We start from the raw sequence: 14,399 nt of genomic DNA, 5'->3' as shown, positions 1-14,399 counted from the left end.
ACTGATTTTGGTTTTCACTAAATTTATATAAGTCCAAAAAATCAATTATAACGAAGTTAAAATGACTTACCTTTGTGTTAAAGAATCTTTGGTGTTTTCTCTTTGCAGTTACAGTTAAAGCAATGTTGCATCATTTACATTGAAGTACAGTATATGTTAAAACCATTAGGTGCTTCACATTATTTTAACTTTTGAGCATTTGTGCATTTCCAGAAAGTGACAAGAACATGGTCTCTCATTAAATACAGTACATGATCCTACAACAACATTGTATCAATGTTGTCACTAGAATGGTCCTGTTCTTAATCCAAAATACTTTCCCAGAAAGGAAATTGTGAGATAATGGGAGGTGGAAAAGCTTGAAGGGAGGAGACGGAATCTGCATCAGCCCTGTGTTCCAAGAGTTCTGTAACTCAAGAAGTTGTTATTATTGCGAATGTTAAAATGTCTGCTCTTTGAATACGGATGTGGGGATGGGCATTGATGCTTCTAGCTGATGACATTTATCATCAATATTTTGTAAACATGGCAAAGTCAATTAAAATGTTATTTAATTCAGGCATGTTCATAATAAAATGCTGCTGCATTCTCTGTTACTGGAATGCTGGCACCAAAAACCACTGCTGGCAAAAAACAGAGCATAATATTAACACAGACTGCAAAGTTAACCTCACAGTTTATCCAGTGTCTATAAAAGTCACTGTTGCTGTATACTTGATTATTTTTTAGTGATTATGCTCTCGTCATTGGAGGATCTTTCATTGTGTCTAATTGCTACATAATTTAGCTTTTTCTTTCCTCTCTACTTGACAGTGGTAACTTCCACCATCTGTTATTTATTATTTTTCTTGCTTAACACTTCAAAGTCAGGGATTATTAAATTAGAATTATAACAGCTATAACAGCAGCCTTCAATCATAAAAAAAATTCTATTAGGTGAGGTTCAAACTGTTGTTGTTGATTGACAGTAGATCTGTTCATGAAATATCATTTATGATTTGTACAATATGTTTCATAAATTTGTTCACAGATGGTGATTGCAACCAAGTGTGAAATCAGACATGCATAGTTTAGTATCCACATGAATTAGAGTTACTTATTTGCCATAATGTACCATCTTGCCTTTTCGTGGATGAAGGAAAACAGAATCATTGCTTCCCTAGTGATTATAATTTCATCAAGTCCCCTTCTTCCTTCACCTTCCTCATTTACAGGTATTACTAGAGTTTTTTGGACTCTATAATGAAGACAGAAGCAAAATATTTAATCATTGCATTTACAACTTTTTTTATTATGCACTTCAACTCCCCTGTCTCACTCTTTAGAGAACCAACTTTATCTGTTCTTGTTTTTAGATACATGTAGAATTTCTTTCTATCTGTTTTTATGTTCCTAGCTACTTTATCTCACACTTTAGTTTATCTGTTCTGATTCAGTCACTTTCTGCTATTCTCTGTATTCTGACCAGTAATCTGACCTGCTTTCCCCTCTGCGTAATTATATGTTTTTTCCTTGAGTATGTTGCTTTCCTTAACTTTCTGAGTTAACTGTGGATGGTGGATCCTCCCCTTGAAACCTTTCTTTATTGCAGAAATGTACTTATTCTGTGTATTCTAAAACATCCCATTAAATGTCTGTGACTGCTTCTGTATTGATCTGTCTCTTTGCTGAATGTCCCGGTTCATGTCAGCTTGCTAAGTCTTCATATTCACACAGTCACCTATTTTTAAGTTGTGACATATTTCTCAATATCAGGTTTTGCTCTTGGATCTGTTCCAGTATGTAGTATTCTAAGAAACTTTCCTGAACTTATTCTAAGAACTCTGCATCAATTGCCAATCTGAACTTTCCCGTTTATATGTTTGTAAAATTATCTATAATTATTACTGTCCCTTTATCACAAGTACACATTATTTCTTCTTCCATACTTCTGCTGACATTGTGGTTATTGGTTGGGAATTTGTAGATGTTCCCATAAATCATTTCTTTCCCCTATTTTTCCTCATCTCCGTCTGAACAGATTCTACATCGTGACCTCCTGAACCAATAGTTAGAAATTATAGTTAGTTTTTATCACCTTGACTGTTCATATCTTCTTAGGTTTTTCTTTCTCACTGCCATTCTCTGATCTTCATCTTCCATTTTGATATTTTAGTCTCCTATCTCAACTCTATCCTTTGATTTGTTGTATTTACCCAAACTTGATCTTTCACCCCAACTCTGCATTTAGTTTAAAGCCTTCTATTTTTTCCCTAATCATGCAGCTCACAAAAACATCAGAGCTAGCACAGAGTCTGATGTAGACTTTTTCTGATGAAGAGCTGATGCTGAAACATTGATTCTCCTGCTCCTCGAATGCTGCCTGACCAGCTGTGCTTTTCCAGCACCACACTCTACGACTCTGATCGCCAGCATCTGCGGTGCTCAATTTCTCCCAAATGTAGACAATCCCTGTGGTACAGCTCCCATTTTCCCTGGTATTAGTGCCAATACCCTACAAATAGGAATCTATTTCTCTCATACCAGTCTTTGAGCCATTCATTCACTTAGAATTATAGAGTCATAATTTGTGGGCGGCACGGTGGCACAGTGGTTAGCACTGCTGCCTTGCAGCGCCAGAGACCCGGGTTCAATTCCCGACTCAGGCGACTGACTGTGTGGAGTTTGCACGTTCTCCCCGTGTCTGCGTGGGTTTCCTCCGGGGGCTCCGGTTTCCTCCCACAGTCCAAAGATGTGCAAGTCAGGTGAATTGGCCATGCTAAATTGCCCGTAGTGTTAGGTAAAAGGGGTAAATGTAGGGGTATGGGTGGGTTACGCTTCGGCGGGTCGGTGTGGAGTTGTTGGGCCGAAGGGCCTGTTTCCACACTGTAAGTAATCTAATCTAATCTAATATACAGCAAGGAAACAGACCTTCGGTCCAACTCATCTATACCAACCAGATATCCTATATAAATCTAGTTCCTTTGTCAACATTTGGCCCATATCCCCCAAACTCTTCCTATTCATATATCCATCCAGATCCCTTTTAAATATTGTAATTGTGCCCGCCTCCACCACTTTCTCTGGCAGCTCATTCTATATACACACAGCCCTCTTTATGAAAAAGTTGCCCCTTAGGAACTATGGACCTGCCCTCCAAGGTCTCTTTGTTCAGCAACACTCCCCAGGTCCTTACCATTAAGTGAATAAGTCCTACCCTGATTTGCCTTTCCAAAATGCAATACCTCACATTTATCTAAATTAAACTCCATCTACCACTCCTTAGCCCATTGTCCCATCTGATGAAGATCTCATTGTATTCGGAGGTAACCTTCTTCGCTGTCCAATACACCTCCAATTTTGGTATCGTCTGCAAACTTACTAACTATACCTCCTATGTTCACATCAAATCATTTATATAAATAACAAAAAGCAGTGGACGCAGCACTTCTCTAACCTTATTTAATTTATCCTAATTTGCATGTGACTCAGTTAGTAATACAGAGATTCTTAGCTTTGTGAGGTGCTGTTTTTTAATTCAACACCTAACTTCTCAGACTCCCTTAGCAAAGTCTCTTTCCTAGGGTTGCCAGAATTGGAGGGTTTGAGCTTGCAGAGAGGCTGAACAGGCTGGGGTGTTATTCTCTATAGTGTTGGAGACTGAAGGGTGACTTTACAAAGGTTATAAAATCATGAGGGGCACACATAGGGTGAATAGTCAAGATCTTTTTCCCAGGTTAAGGGACTGCAAAAGTAGAGGCCATAGAATTAAGGTGAGAGGGGAAGGATTTAAAAGGTACCTGAGGGACAACTTCTTCACACAGAGGGTGGTGTGTATATGGAATGAGCTGCCAGAGGAAGTGTTGGAGGCTTGTATAATGACAATATTTAGAAGGCTTCTGAATGTGTATGTGAATAGGAAGGGTTTAAAGGAATGCGGTGCAAATGCTAGCAAGTGGGACAAGATCAGTTTAAGAAATCTGATTGGCATGGACAAATTGGACCAAAGAGTCTGTTTCTGAGCTGTATAACTCCACGGCTGTATAAATGTATCTAGCTTTGTCATTGGTACCAGCGTGGACCATGACCATGGATCATCCCCTTCTCACTGTGAGTTCTTCTCCAACTCTGAGCAGATATCCCAAACACTGACAATAGACAAACAGCTGTCTAGGTTTCCACTCAGAGCTGCAGTGAGTAGTGTCAATTCCCTGTCCCGTACAATCCTTTATGTGCCATTACATACTTCTTACTTCCCCCTCTTGAGTAGCTTCCTTGGCCATTGCCTATGGTCAGTTCACTCATCCACCCCCTCACCCTCACCCTCATCCAAACCTCAAACCTGTTGGATAATTGCAAAATTTGAGGCTCCTAAATTTCTGCCTTCTGGTGGCCTTACCTGCCTCACTTGAACACATGTACTCCTACCCATAACCACGAAGCAAATCAGAGGACCCTACCCTAAGGGGTGTGTTTGCTCCCTGGAATAAATTGTTCAGGAACTAACTCCATTCGCTGATGTACCACAGTACCTGCAGCTTAGCCTCCAGTTCAATAAGTCCGAGCTGAAATTTCTTCAGCCACGAGCGTTTACTGAAAACGCATTTGCACTGAATCACACCAAGGTCCAGAAGCTCCCATATTCTGCAATTGCAACACATCACTTGCTTCGCCATCATTAATATGCAAACTAGTACTGGTTGCAACTGCAAAAGGTTTACATTGGAAAAAGATTGGAAATCAAATCCTGATCAAAAGTGTCAAAGAAAACACCTCTTCCCACCCTTTATCAAGTTCCTCACTCAGCACACTTTTCTTCTTGCAGTAAACTTTATTTGAAGCACTTCTCTACCCTATTCAGCAAATTCCCCACTTTGAATCAAATTCCCAAATATACTCATTTTGCCACGGTCTAATTCAAGTGAAATCTCTTACACTCAGATCATACTCCTGTAATATGATCAGCACAGAGGGTCCATAGTCACTTCCAAAGTCAGGTGTTCCAGCTATTAAGAACAATAAATGCCTTTTATCTCACAAAGTGAGCAAAAATGTAATAATCTTCCTTTTTTTTCACATAGTCAATGTAGACATATTATGAATATACCTTCTCCCTTGGAGAAATCAAAAGTCATTGGAAATAAAGGGCAGTATAGACATTGTCGGATATATGGGACATCTCAGTCACAACAGCCCGAAGTGTGGTTTCTAATGTTCAGCCTTACATTATGTTTGTATAGCTTGCTGCTTTCACATATATTAATAACCTCAATTATTCTCACCATTGGTGCCTACTGTGCTTCCTTGTCAACACTTGCTTCTATCTACTGTGATTTATCACTGAGATTTGCTACCCTTAAATGTCTTGATAAAAATTCTCATATACTATTCATTTACTGATACTGGTGTAGTATATTTTAAATACTTTTGTCTATGAAGAGAACTGATAGACTTGCCAAGTCTAAACTGGAGTCAAAAACATTTTGTTTTGATTGCACATCAGTGAAATTCTTTACAAGCTTCTCATTAATAGCAATCTGAATTTAATTTGGGTAAGATGACTTTTCACTAATGTTTGGTAATGCGTAGTTGATTATGGGTTAGAAATACTTAAAGTGGATCTAAACATGCCAAATCAGTTTGTTAATCCTTTCTACCCACTTGTTAGCATTTTAAAATAAACTTTTACTTTTTACTATTAAAATTAACCTAGTCAAGAGTTTTAACTCTTCTATGATTTAACAGTGAGAATTATAGAAAATAGCAGTGACACCTGAATTTTTGTACCTGTGAACATTTTCTAAGTTCATTCCAGTACGAGAGAATTTTCACTTAAAACTGATTTAATCCATTCCATACGCATACCAATATAATGGTGGTAGTATAAGTACACTTTAATTGAATCAATCTGTGTATGTGGTTAGGGAGAAAGGCAGCAGCTGGTTTATGTACTGAAAAGAGAAATGACAAGCCAAGGTTTGCAGTTACTGATTTTATTTAACTCTTTTGTTGCATTAATCCATTTTGTTTTCACTCCAAACAAGTCCATATTGTTTCCCTAGGTTTTTTTTAAACCAGTTTGAATGAAGAGTCTTACCTTTAATGTTGTATTCTAGAGGGCAGCTTCAGCGGAGTGCTTCATGAATCATCAATTGCAGTTGCAGCTTCGAATACTCACGACTGTTCTCTTTCTAAATCACACAAGGCAAACAATGGCTGTTGAGAAGAAATCTAGCCACTGCAGCTAGATACCTCTTTTCAGATGAATTCCTTTCTGGACAGAGCAGTAAAGTTGTTGTCAATTGTATCACATTTAATTGAAGACAGACCTTTTAAACTACATCTGGAAAATCTGATGTTGATAGAATCTATAATCCGAGCGCTTGCCCTTTAGCCATGGAATGAATGAATTTCACCATGTTATCATCTCTTAGGCAGCAGGTACTAGGTTGCCTGGTGTGAAGCAAAAGCAAACTTTTGTTGCCTGCTTTGACTCTAATTCAACTTCACTGTGTTGAGGTTTTGTTCATGAAAGGGGTCTACACATGTTCAAAAGCATCACACTGTAATTAACCAGAAAATCACGCCAGCAAGCTGAAACACCATTTCCTTTTATTCCTTCCCAAAAGACAGAAGATTCTTCAGCTTCTGTTGTGTATGAATGAGCACATATGAGAGAGGAAAAAAGGAAATGACATCTTCGCCCCTCTTCATCTGGAATGTTAGATTAAAGTCTCAAATGCAAGACAAGAGGAGAGCAAAATGGCAAAGAGAACAAAGGAAACTATAGTGGATCATGTAATTTCTCAGAAGATGCATCCCTGGAGACACAGAAAAAAGCATACAGACAACAAAAATATAACACCATCTGCACTTGTCTTTTTGCTCAGACTGGATCAACTCTGCGGTTCTATGACCAATGTGTTTTCTGTAAACCTACTAAGCCCAATGGAATTTAATGCTATTCAGGCTGGGTTGCTCAAGTATTGCACCACAGTTCTGAATCTGTTTGGAAACTTTATTGTTAATTTCCTGCTGCATGGCATGGTCCTGTCCCACAATCTGCTCAGCACAACTACTAGCTTTTGATCATATCAACAGAATATCCCAATAGGCTTCACGTCCAAATATATTAGGTTTGTGATTTGTATTGCTATTAATCTAGAATAAATTGTGGTATAAGGTAATGGTCTGGAAGGGGTTAATGTTCAATGACTCTATGTATTCTAAAGATGTCAAACACAGTCTGTGGGTGGAGACAAGGAGTTTTGCTCTCACTTTCAGAGGGAGCAGATGTATCTGAACCAGCTCCCGAAACTCCTCATATTCTGCCTGACCAAATCACATTGTTATCATGTGATAATCATTATTGTTATCCAAGAAAAAGTATTTGGTTGTGCAGTAGTAATCATAGAGTCATAGAGATGTACAGCATGGAAACAGACCCTTCGGTCCAACCTGTCCATGCTGACCAGATATCCCACCCAATCTAGGCCCACCTGCCAGCACCCAGCCCATATCCCTCCAAACCCTTCCTGTTCATGTACCTATCCAGATGCCTTTTAAATGTTGCAATTGTACCAGCCTCCACCACTTCCTCTGGAAGCTCATGCCATACACTTACCACTCTCTGAGTAAAAAAGTTGCCCCTTAGGTCTCTTTTATATCTTCTCCCTCTCACCCTAAACCTATGCCCTCTAGTTCTGGACTCCCCTGGCACAGGGGAAGACTTTGTCTATTTATCCTATTCATGCCCTTCATGATTTTATAAACTTCTATAAAGTCACCCCTCAGCCTCCGATGCTCCAGGGAAAACAGCCTCAGCCTATTCAACCTCTCTCTATAGCTCAAATCCTCCAACCCTGGCAACATCCTTGTAAATTTTTCTGAACCCTTTCACCTTTCACAACATCTTTCCGATAGGAAAGAGACCAGAATTGCACGCAATATTCCAACAGTGGTCTAACCAATGTCCTGTACAGCCGCAACATCACCTCCCAACTCCTGTACTCAATACTCTGACCAATAAAGGAAAGCATACCAAATGCCTTCTTCACTATCCTATCTACCTGTGACTCCACTTTCAAGGATCTATGAACTTGCACTCCAAGGTCTCTTTGTTCAGCAACACTCCCTAGGACCTTACCATTAAGTGTATAAGTCCGCTAAGATTTGCTTTCCCAAAGTGCACCATCTTACATTTATCTAAATTAAACTCCATCTGCCACCTCTCAACCCACTGGCCCATCTGATCAAGATCCCATTGTAATCTTTGGTAACCTACTTCACTATCCACTACGCTTCCAATTTTGATGTCATCTGCAAACTTACTAACTATACCTCTTATGCTCACATTCAAATCATTTATATAAATGATGGAAAATAGTGGACCCAGCCCCGATCCTTGTTGCACTCCACTGGACACAGGCCTCCAGTGTAAAAAACAACCCTCCACCCACCAACCTCTGTCTTTCACCTTTGAGCCAATTCTGTATCCAAATGGCTAATTCTCCCTGTATTCCATGAGATCTAACCTTGCTAACCAGTCTCCCCCAAGATAGGCATAGAAGTGTATCATAACACATCCAAACAGATTGATTGAAAAAATGATCACTGCCTCTTCTGTAGATATTCTATGGTACTGTATGCTGTACCACCAATGACTCGATAGGCAAAAGCAAAATAATGGCAAAAGAGGATGGTGGCAGTGAATTATCCCAAAATAATCCTTATCCAGACATTGAGCTGCCAATATCAGAGGCACGAGAGCAGTCACCTGAAAAAATACCACATTGTTGCAGTGATACAAATCTGACTTAGACCTTGAGAAGAAGAAATCTAGAAGACCCAGAAGAAAAGATTTTAACATCAATTAAGTGAGTTTACTGCTTTAAGAGTGTTATCATTTTACGAAGACAGTTACTTACCAGCTGAAATGCAATTATTGACAGAGAAAGGAAATAGCAGCCATAGAAGTAGCAGACAGACAATCTCAGCACTTGAAAGACAAAACCTCATTGGAAGCTGGTAAGAAGTGCTGGAGTGAGACTGCCAAAAATAGAGAAAAACCAGCCACATTTAGTGCTCTAAAAAGCAAAAATAAAAGTTCAAGCGGATAATGTTAGAAATTCTGAAAGGAAAAGTGAAAATACAACATTTGAAATAAACTGATTTAAAAAACAGTAAATTACCACAGAATAGCCTCCAATTAAATTTAAAGCTTTATTGAAGAATACAATATAGTTTTATATAAAAGCAGTTATAAATCAGGACAAATGAAGGAAATACTGCAATATTGCTGTGGTAGAGTCTAACAGGCTCCACAGTTATTCAATTTAAAACAATGTTACTAAATACAAGAATACAAGTTTAGAGAATTACAGATTAAAAGCAAGTTTGAAATGACATAGATTTAAACTATCTTTACGGTAAGATTAATCAGCGCATTGCAAAGAAATTGAAGAAGTTATATTACTTCCCAACAGATTAATTGTCAGAGATAAGATCGTATAGAATGGAAAGTTTGGACTTCTTGGAAGTGTCAGCTCTTGAGAAACAGCATTGTCTCAAAGTTAAAAACTAAGACTGAAGCTGAGCAAGTAAGTACAGTATTCTACTCCATTGTTTTGATTTGAAGATGATATTATCAAAATATTGGAATACATACACATCTGAATGCCTTCAATAATTACTTCAATTTAAGAACAAATAAAATCCTTGAATTAGCAATAATTAACAAAAATTAGTCTTCCAAGAGAACCCACAACCAATTTCATATAACTTCCAGTACAGGCAAGCGCACCACACTGCACAGTCCCCTGATCATCCTGATTTGGTTGTTAGCACAATTCATTGCACACTCAGTTGAAATTCAATGCAGAGAAATGTGAACTGATACATCTGGTAGGCAGACCTTGGAGACACAATAAAAAAAAGGTTACAATTGCAAGTGGTTTGCCAGGGCAGAAGAACCTGAGTATGTATGTGCATAGGTTCTTCTGCAGCTGTACAGGGCCCTGGTGAGACCACACCTGGAGTACTGTGTGCAGTTCTGGTCTCCAAAGACATTCTGGCTATTGAGGGAGTGCAGCGTAGGTTCACGAGGTCATTCCCTGGAATGGCAGGATTACTTTACACTGAAAGACTGGAGCGACTGGGCTTGTATATCCTTGAGTTTAGAAGACTGAGAGGGGATCTGATTGAGACATATAAGATTATTAAAGGATTGGACACTCTGGAGGCATGAAACATGTTTCCGCTGATGAGTGAGTGCCGAACCAGAGGACACAGCTTAAAAATACGGGGTAGACCATTTAGGACAGAGATGAGGAGAAACTTCTTCACCCAGAGAGTGGTGGCTGTGTGGAATGCTTTGTCCCACAGGGCAGTGGAGGCCCAGTCTCTGAATTCATTTAAGAAAGCGTTGGATAAAGCTTTCAAGGATAGTGGAATCAAGGGTTATGGAGATAAGGCAGGAACAGGATACTGATTAAGAATGATCAGCCATGATCATATTGAACGGTGTTGCAGGCTCGAAGGGCAGAATGGCCTACTCCTGCACCTATTGTCTATTGCCTATTAAAAGTAGAAGAACAGATTGACAGAGCACTGAGTACACGATATGCTAAGCTTTATTAATAGACGAATAGAGTTATATTAGACTTGTATTCAGCCTCAACTTGAGTATTCCATCCAATTCAGTACTTTTGGAAGGATATGAAGACCTCAGAGAAAATGCAAAAAAAGAGTCATAAGGAGAAATTAGGATTTTTTTTGTTGGAAAAAAAAGAACTAAAGGGTTCAATAGAGCTATTTAAAATCATGAGGGATCCAGATAGATCGGGAAAATTGTTCTCACATGAAAAAATTGAGAATGAGAAGGCACAGATTTAAAATAATTGGCAAAGAAGCAAAATCGTCATGAAAATGTCTTTTCACACAGCAAGTAGCTGAGGTCTGGAATGCATTGCTTGAAGGTCTGATGAAAGCAGTTTCCATTGAGACATTCAAAATGACAGTTGTCTAAAAAGGAAGACTGTATGGGAAGTATATGGGAGAAGGTGGGACAATGGTAACAATGGAATTGCTCATTTGGGTAGCCAGTGCAGATATGATGGGGCTGAATTGGCATCCTTCTGTACGATAACAATTCAGTGATTCTGTGATGATGGTTTAGTGATAAGATAATGTCATTTTAAGAGGCACACATTGACGACATCACAGACTTTTGTGAAATTATCAACCAGGTCCTCGGAGCAAGAGTACTGACTGACCACAACAGATATATGCTCCTACTCCTTTGCAGTGTCTGTGTGGAGGGTCTCTTGGCCTTCTGCAGAAGTGGACCTCTTTCTTCCAGTCTACCCCCTACACCATGTCCCACATGGGAGAACCTTGGAATCTGATCTCTACTATGCTGTACCATTCTTGTATCTTTCCCAGGTCAGTCTCACTCTTAGCATGACCTTGCAGCAGCCGCTCCTGTCAAAATACACCTCTTTTTAGAGGGGCAGGTTTGCTTAAAGTTGTATTATCAAAACTTTGAATTCATTGCTCAGAACTGAAGACACCAAACATTATAATTATGATTAGCACAGGCTGCATGCAACAATTATGGGCAATAATCACAATCTTCATACAAGATTATAAGAAGGCAAGAACTAGGAGCAGGAGTAAGGCAACTCAGCCCTTCAGGCCTGCTTCACCATTGATACAATCATGGGTGATCTCATCTTGTTTTCAACTTCGCTTTCCTGCCCATAACCCTTCAAACCATTACTAATTAAAAACTTTGCCTATCACCTCCTTAAATTTAGTCAATGTCCATCACACTCTACAGCAGTAAATTTCACAGATTCACAATCCTTGGAGAGAAATAATTTCTCTTCATCTCTGTTTTAAACTTGCTACTCCCTATCCTAAAACTATGACCTCTCATTCTAGATTGGCTCATATGAGGAAACATCTTCTGTAAGTCTGCTTTGTGAATCCCTTTTAGCATCTTATATACCTCAATTAGATCTCCTCTCATCCTTCTAAATTCTAGAGAATATAAGCTTAAACTGTTCAATCTCTTTTCTAAGACAAATCCATTATCTCTGAAATTAATCTAATGAATCTTCCCTGAATTGCCTCCAAAGTATCTCCATTCCTCCTCAAATTTGTACACAATAGTCCAGATGCGTTCTTACTGATGCCTTATACAGTTGCAACAATAGAGTTATTATCTCTTGTACCTACATTCTAGTTTTCTATAATTCTTGTCCGAGATATCCAGATCCATCTGCACCAAAGTACTCTGACATTTCTATTTAGATAATAAATTACCCCTTTATTCTTCTAAATAAAATGAAAAAGTTCACACTTATCCACGTTAAACTCCAGCTGCCAAATATTTGCCCATTCCCCTAAACAATCCATATCTGTTTGTACATTTTTTATTTCTTTCTTGCAGTTTACTTTCCCATTTATTTTAGTGTTATCTGTAAATTTGGCTATTGTATCTTCTATTGTGTATCCAAGTCATTAATATAGAATGTAAATAGTTGGGGCCCGAGGATTGAACTCTGTGAAAACCCACTAGTTACTACCAACCCACCAACCTCCATATACATCGTATCATCAGTCATCATTTCCGCCACCTCCAAACGGACCCCACCACCAGGGATATATTTCCCTTCCCTCCCCTATCAGCGTTCCGGAGAGACCACTCCCTCCGCGACTCCCTCGTCCGGTCCACACACCCCACCAACCCAACCTCCACTCCCGGCACCTTCCCCTGCAACCACAAGAAATGCAAAACTTGTGCCCACACCTCCCCCCCTCACCTCCCTCCAAGGCCCCAAGGGATCTTTCCATATCTGCCACAAATTCACCTGCACATCCACACACATCATTTACTGCATCCGCTGCACCCGATGTGGCCTCCTCTATATTGGGGAGACAGGCCGCCTACTTGCGGAACGTTTCAGAGAACACCTCTTGGACACCCAGACCAACCAACCCAACCACCTCGTGGCTCAACACTTCAACTCCCCCTCCCACTCCACCAAGGACATGCAGGTCCTTGGACTCCTCCATCGCCAGACCATAGCAACACGACGGCTGGAGGAAGAGCGCCTCATCTTCCGCCTAGGAACCCTCCACCCACAAGGGATGAACTCAGATTTCTCCAGTTTCCTCATTTCCCCTCCCCCCACCTTGTCTCAGTCCCAACCCTCAAACTCAGCACCACCTTCCTAACCTGCAATCTTCTTCCTTACTTCTCCGCGCCCAGCCCAATCCGGCCTATCACCCTCACCTTAACCTCCTTCCACCTATCGCATTTCTAACACCCTCCCCCAAGTCCCTCCTCCCTACCTTTTATCTTAGCCTGCTTGGCACACTTTCCTCATTCCTAAAGAAGGGCTCATGCCTGAAACGTCGATTCTCCTGCTCTTTGGATGCTGCCTGACCTGCTGCGCTTTTCCAGCAACACATTTTCAGCTCTAACCAGAAAATGACCCTTTTATCCTGACCCTCTGCTATCTGTTGGTTCACCAATCCCCTATATAAGCTAATAAAATAACCGTAACTCTATATGATCTTACCTTGTGTAAAAACCTCTTTAAATAAGAGGTATTCACATTTTTCCACTCCACTGAAACCTTTCCCACTTCCAGGGAATTTTTTAATATTAACGCAAATTAATTGCGCATCTTGCAATTAATTCTGGAGGCTATTAAAATGCTTTCTGGAAATTCAGATATACTATATCTATAGGGTCCCAATTATTCACTTTGCTTATTACATCTTTGAAAAACTCTTGCAAGCTAGTCAAATATGATTTACCCTTTGTACAACCAACTCTGATGGGTTGCATTTTGACTTCATTGTTATTAATTCCTTAATAATGGATTTTCACAATTTCCCAATGTTAAACAAACTGATCTATTGTTTCCTACATATTACCTTCATCCCTTTTTGATTATATTAGCACTTTTCCAATCCCCAGAACCTTTTCTGTATTCATGGAATTTTGGAATATTATTGCAGATTAATCGTGCATCTTGCACCCATTTCTGGAGGCTATTCGATTTTTGTCCCGTATGTCTACTGTCTTTCTTTTCTCTTTTATCTTTTGTTGAGTATTGCCGTAGTACAGAAGCTAAGTTCAATGAAATTATAATTACAGCAAATTTTAAATCGTCTGTGAACAAACGCACTTTAGAAGCAGCTTGAAAGGGATATGTTTGTTTTGAGCACGTTAATTTACAAGTTAATTATTCATAATAAGAAAACAGCAATACCTCAGTGAATGAAAAAACTAACCAAAAATGGAGTGACTAAGTTCAAGCTAATCTCCTACCCAAGCAGGCGGTTGGAAGAACATAGCAATCCAGACAGCATCAGGAGGTGGGGAAGTCAATGTTTCGGATACA

The 14,399-nt window shown here is 39.5% G+C and overlaps 1 protein-coding gene across 5 annotated transcripts in view; it reads right to left on the bottom strand.

The window, feature by feature from the left end:
* scara5 (scavenger receptor class A, member 5 (putative)) overlaps nucleotides 1–6,754 on the bottom strand; it is an 85,081-nt gene extending 78,327 nt beyond the window's left edge. For 4 of the 5 annotated variants that reach the window (XM_043685078.2, XM_087981359.1, XM_087981358.1 and 1 more), the window contains exon 1: nucleotides 71–402. The gene's annotated coding sequence lies outside the window, so the exon portion shown is untranslated. Of the gene's footprint in view, nucleotides 1–70; nucleotides 403–6,076 lie in introns of those variants that run through there. The other variant, XM_043685073.2, reaches the window with a different exon arrangement.
* Between the last annotated feature and the right edge of the window lie 7,645 nt (nucleotides 6,755–14,399).

This window comes from Chiloscyllium plagiosum, unplaced genomic scaffold (assembly GCF_037043375.1).
Source record: "Chiloscyllium plagiosum isolate Xiang-an unplaced genomic scaffold, Cpla_swu_hap1 HiC_scaffold_3, whole genome shotgun sequence".
Lineage (NCBI taxonomy): Eukaryota > Metazoa > Chordata > Chondrichthyes > Orectolobiformes > Hemiscylliidae > Chiloscyllium > Chiloscyllium plagiosum.
The sequence above is the reverse complement of the archived record's forward strand: the minus strand, read 5'-3'. Positions and strand labels throughout refer to the sequence as shown.